The 6,000-nt window shown below is 37.7% G+C and overlaps 1 pseudogene; it reads right to left on the bottom strand.

Moving 5' to 3' along the window:
• LOC131500127 (zinc finger protein 879-like) overlaps nt 1-5,732 on the bottom strand; it is a 49,288-nt pseudogene extending 43,556 nt beyond the window's left edge.
• Between the last annotated feature and the right edge of the window lie 268 nt (nt 5,733-6,000).

Consider the following 6,000-nt stretch of genomic DNA (forward strand, 5'->3'; position numbering starts at 1 on the left):
CAGAGCATGGAGACTGCTTCATATTCCGTGTCTCCCTCTCTCTCTCTCTGCCCCTCACCCACTGGTGCTGTCTCTCTCTCATAAATAAATATTTTTTTTTAAAAATTAAATAACAAGACATATTTTTGGCTGACAAACTGCACCCCTTCAGTATGAATTCTGTGATAATGAGTAAAGGTTGAAGAGTGATTAAAGACCTTACTACATTCTTTACATTGTTAAGGTTCTGTAAAGTAGAAATTTTGTGATGTCAGGTAAGATGTCAAGGGTCCATTAAAGACCCGGTCACCTTCTTTACATTTGTAACGTTTCAATCCAGTATGAATTCTGTGATGTTTAATCAGGTGTGATTGTTGGCTAAAGGCCTTGTCACATTGTTTACATTGGTAAGGTTTCTCTCCAGTATGGATTCTGTGATATCAAGTAAGGTTTGAGTGCTGGGTAAAGGCCTTGCCACATTCCTTACATTTGTAAGGTTTCTCTCCAGTATGAATTCTGTGATGTTCAGTAAGAGGTGAGTGTTGGGTAAGGGCCATCCCACATATTTTATGTATGTAAGGATTCTCTCCTGTATGGATTTTCCCATGTCCATTGAATGATGAGTGATACTTCAAAGTTTTACCACATTCTTCACATTTGTAAGGTCTCTCTCCATTATGCGTTTGCTGATGTTGAATTAGTGTTGAGTGCCAGTTGAAGGCTTTGCCACATTCCTTACAAATGTAACCTTTCTGTCCATCAAGGATTATTGTGTTTATAGTGTTGATGACTGACTAAACATGTTTCCATGTTCATTGCATGTGTATGGTTTTTTTCCCACATGGCTCCTCGGATGATCACCAACATTGGAGGACCGGTTAAGAATTTCCCCACACTCAGTACATTCAGAAGGATTCTCTCCGAAATGTATTCTCTTCTGTCTAATAAGGTTTGAGCTTTGATAAAAGACTTCCCTACATTTAGTACAGTCACATAGGTTCTCTGGCAAATGAGTCCTTAGAAACTTATTAACGTTTGAATTCCTGGTTAAATATTTTCCCAGATTCACTACAATGAGCAATTCTGTTTTCACTGAAAATGCTGTGGTTTTGTTCTAAGGTCGACTGCTCAAGGAAGGACCCCTCAAATGTATACCACTTACCATTTTTGTCTTCCTTTTTCAGTCTCTGGTTTCGGGAATATTTGACTGAAAGGTTAATGCAATCCTATTGTCAAAATAGTACAAATAAGAATTTTCAGCATGGACTAGGTCACTTTCCAGATTTTCCAAATTTTTGTTCTGCAAATATGTCTGACCATTTGAATTGAGCCTTTGATTATAGAAACACACTGCCTTGCAGAAGTAGTGGACTTAGAAAGGGGGGGGTTTCCAAAATGTTTTATATCCTTCACTGTTTGGGGCAGTGAGATTCATATAGTGGGCAGTTGTCTCTGTTTGCATATGTGCTCCATGAGATCTTTGATGTCATTGTCTCTCTCCAAAACTGTTCCAGTCTATCATTAAGTGTCCATTCTCAAGGGCACTATGTTTTTCTCTACCCACTGACACTCTTTGGAAAGAAGTTTCTCTGCACATCTTTGGAAGGGGGCTCTGGGTATCATTTGAAGATACAGCTGAAAGGTAATGAATAAAAGTAAAATCATTCCACTTTCTGCCGTCAGATGAATACAATTAATATTTCTTATACACAAAACTGAAATCAGAGAACTCCACTTCAGGAAAAAAGAATCATTAGTTTTTCTACTTCACTCGAATTGTATCTGAATTTAAATCCAAATATTTTTTTTTTATAAACTTATTGTTGGCATATTTTACAACTTTGATGATGTTTGTTTATTTAGAAATGAAAGGTTTTAGGGTGTTTGGGTGACTCAGAGGGTTGAGCATCTGACTCTTGGTTTCAGCTGAGGTCATCATTTCATCCTTTGTGAGTTCCAGCCCCACATCCCGCTCTGCACTGACAGTGTGGGCCCTGCTTGGAATTCTCTCATCTCTCGTTGCCCCTCCTCCATTCTCTCCCTGTCGCTCAAAATACACGGAAGAATAAAAACCATAAATTAAATGAAATGAAAGTCTTTGCTTGTTTGATTTTTTTAAAAATTGTGTGTAATAATGTCTTCTAAGTGCTATATTCATAACGGTTTTCATTTAGAGCATTCCATGGTTGATATTAATGAATATACTTTACAATTTTACTGTCCATGAAGACATGCCAATAATTCAAAATGTTCCTTTTCATGGGTACACAGTCACAGTTTAGTATTATATCTACAGAGGTATCTACGTGGCTCAGTAGGTTCAGCGTCTGATTTCAACTCAGGCCATGAATTCATCATCCGTGAGTTGGAGCCCTGTGTTGGGCTCTGTGCTGACAGCTCAGAGCCTGGAGCCTGCTTCAGATTCTGTGTCTCCCTCTCTCTCTGCCCCTCCCATACTCACACTCTGTCTCTCCCTCTCAAAACTAAATAAAAAAAAGATTAAAAATTTATAAAAAGCAAACAATTTATAATTATAGCCACAAAAGGGCTCATGGGTGGTGGATTAGTTGGTTAAGAGTCGGACAGTTGATTTCGGCTCAGGTCATGATCTCACATTTCAGGAATTTGAGTCCTGCATGGGGCTCTGCAGTGACAGCGCACAGCATGCTTAGGATTCCCTCTCTCTCTCTCTCTCTGTCTCTCTCTCTCTCCTTCTCTCTGTTCCTCCCCTCCTTGTGCTCCCTCTCTCAAAACAAAAAAATAAAATTATACTAGGTTTCCTTTAAATAATTCACCTTATGTAGAATTTTTTGGGTTATATTTTGTCTTACTTTGGTTTTGCAATTCCATAATAATGTGTTTCCTTTTGTATAGGACTTTACACAGCATTCTTTTTCAACTTCAGCTTGAAGTGTGGTTTTGTTTTTACCTGTGTATTTTGTTACAGGGTGACAATTTTCGACTCATTACATTTTCAGACAATGTCAGTGTAACTCAAAAATGAATCAGCTGTGTGCCCTTTGCCATTAAAATGATCTAAGCATTCATGTGTAGAAATATTACCCATGATACTTTGTGAATCGTCCTGTGCTTTTCTTTCCTGGATTAGTCGTCAGTGAATGTTGTCTCACATCTACATGAGTTGTCATAATAATAGAATTAATTTCATTATCTATTTATTGGTGGATGTATTTTGTACATATTTTCATTGCAGTTTCTTTAGAGATTACTTAAAACATCTTAAAGGTGTAACAAAACATTATATTCAGCACAGAACTTAACAGAGGGGTTGAACTCACAAACTGTGAGACCATGAAATCAAGAGACAAAATCAATAGCCATACTCTTGACCAACTGAGCACCCTGACATCCTATGTACCCCTAATATTAAACTGTAACTGTGTACCCATGAAAAAAGGAACATTATCAATTATTGGCATGTCTTCATGGATGGTAAAATTGTAAACTATATTCATTAAAATCAACCATGAAACCTCTAAGGAAAACTTGTACAAATTAAGCAGCTAAAAGACATTAAATAGTGTATTATGTTACTATATCCCTCCAATGACACAGAATTTAAGGGCATAATCCATTCTTTAGAATCAAGCATACAAAAATCTTTCCTTTCTTTTAAGTTTTTTCAAGTGTATTGAAAGAGAGAAAGAGAGAAAGGGAGAGAGAGACAGAGACAGAGACAAAGAGAGAAAGTAGGAGGGGCAGAGAGAGAGGGAGAGAATCCCAAGCAGGCTCCATGCTGTCAGGACAGAGCTTGATACAGGGATAGAACTCACAAAGCATGAGATCATGACCTGAAGTGAAATGAAGGGTCAAATGCTCAACCCCCTGAGCCACCTAGGTGCCTCAAAACCTTTCATTTCTTCTGTGATCAGACGAGATCGGGTGCGTTCAGGGTGGTATGGCCATAGACTAAAACCTTTTATTTCTAAATAAACAAACACTATCAATGTTGTAAACAGGCCAACAAGCACTTTACAAAAAAAAAAAAAATCTTTGAGATCAAATTCAGATACATTCTGAGGGAAGTAGAAACACTAATGATTCAGTTTTCCTGATGTAAAATTACATTTATAATTAAAACATTTTTCTCTAAATATAGGAATTTTACTGATAATCTACCTCATTTCTTATAAAGTACATACCCATGTCATATCAGAACTTTTGATCTAGGGATACCTGAGTGGCTCAGTCGGTTGGGCATAAGACTTCAGCTCAGGTCATGATGTGAATTGTGGGTTTAAGCCCCATGTCAGGCACTGTGCTGACAGCTCAGAGCCTGGAGGATGCTTCAGATTCTCCCTCTTTCTGCCCTCTACCGCTCATGATCACTTTCTCTCTTTCTCAAATATAAAGTTATTTTTTTTTAATTTTGATCTAATAAATCATAAAGTAATCTCATATATTAACTAGTAAGAAAGTGAAAACATATATGACAAAGTCACAGGAACTTCATATTATACAAGGCAAAATTATACAATGACTAAACTATTAAGAAATAATCTAACAATTGAGACTTTATTATAGGCTGTGAGTTTTAAATTCTAAATGTTCTATCTCCCCTATGGCATTAATTTGTGTAGGAATTCTAGGAAAATAATAGGTGCTTTAAATTATTTCACCATTGAGGAACAAAACAAATCTCTTAGTTTAGTTAATACAACAAAAAATGAACTACTCTTACTTTTTTTACGGTTATTTTTATTTATTTTGAGAGAGATAAACACCAAGTAGAGGAGAGGCAAAGAGAGAGAGGGAGATGGAATTCCAAGCTTGCTCTGTGCTGTCATCACAGAGGCCTGTGCGGGCCTCAAACTCACTAACTGTGAGATCATGACTTCAGCTGAAATCATATGCTTAACCAACTGATCCAACCATGCGCCCTCAAAACTGAACTTTTGAAATGAAATAAAGGGTTACGTGTTCTCATTTTAGGGAGGTGCTTTATTATCTGATGAAACTAGTGCGTCTCAATTTTGTACGATTAAGATTAATGCCTCCATAAATTTGGAAAGCATAAACCAGATAACATGTGGTATCTGCCCCAGTGTTCCTGGGATTTCTGTGCCAACCACCAATATGCCCACCACCACCCTGACACACGTCTCACACAAGGCAAATACTCAAAAATGAATTAACATAGACTTCCTCAGAAATGCAGAGATTTCCCCAAACACTCAAAACAATGGAGAATGAGTCAGATTATGGAGGACCTCACTGTGGACGTGAAGGACCTACAGTGGAACTGAAGGAGAATCCTTAGAGAATGTAAGAGCATGATGTGTTGGAAAGCAGAAGTCCACTGTGAGAGGAAGAGACATAAAACTAGGTTTTTTCAAACTAATTTCCACTCAAGGAGGGCTGCTCAAACCACATTTTCATGTCTATGTTCCTCCTGGACAATGGCACCTCACCTCTGTCATTGGATTCATTCCCACCTACCTGGGTGTGTAGCTACTGTCTCCTCTCTCTTGATATCCCAGAGCTCCCTCTTTTGTTCCAAAAAGATCACCAGATCTGGCTTTGACACAACAAAACCTGTTTGTTAGAAAAAAGGAATAGGAGTATTGTTGGAGATTTTACTTTTCAACTGGACTCAGTGGAGAAGAGAGGACATTGTACAATTCTGGAAAATGATTTCCCAAATGCTGTTGCCCAATGGCCCCTTTAGAACACCCAGGATGGTTTCCAAGGTTTACATCTTGATCTCCACTTCCAAGTATTACCACTACCATAACGAGTAGAAATTGGTATTGAAGATGGAAATACCATTTTATGGCACTCAATGTTTAGAATTGCCATTAATCTAAGAAATGATGAGGTTAGTCTAAGGAAGGGAAAACTAACTTGAAAGAAAACATCATGAAGGTATTTTTTTACATCTAAAAACTCCTACTTCTTTCCCTTATATAGGGATCTGAATCCCAGTCATACAAAGGGGAAGCTTCCAAGAGACAGTCTTCAAAGAAAGGAACAAAACCTGAGTGTGGTTTGGGAAATCCG

This window comes from Neofelis nebulosa, chromosome 17, assembly GCF_028018385.1.
Source record: "Neofelis nebulosa isolate mNeoNeb1 chromosome 17, mNeoNeb1.pri, whole genome shotgun sequence".
Classification (NCBI taxonomy): Eukaryota; Metazoa; Chordata; class Mammalia; order Carnivora; family Felidae; genus Neofelis; species Neofelis nebulosa.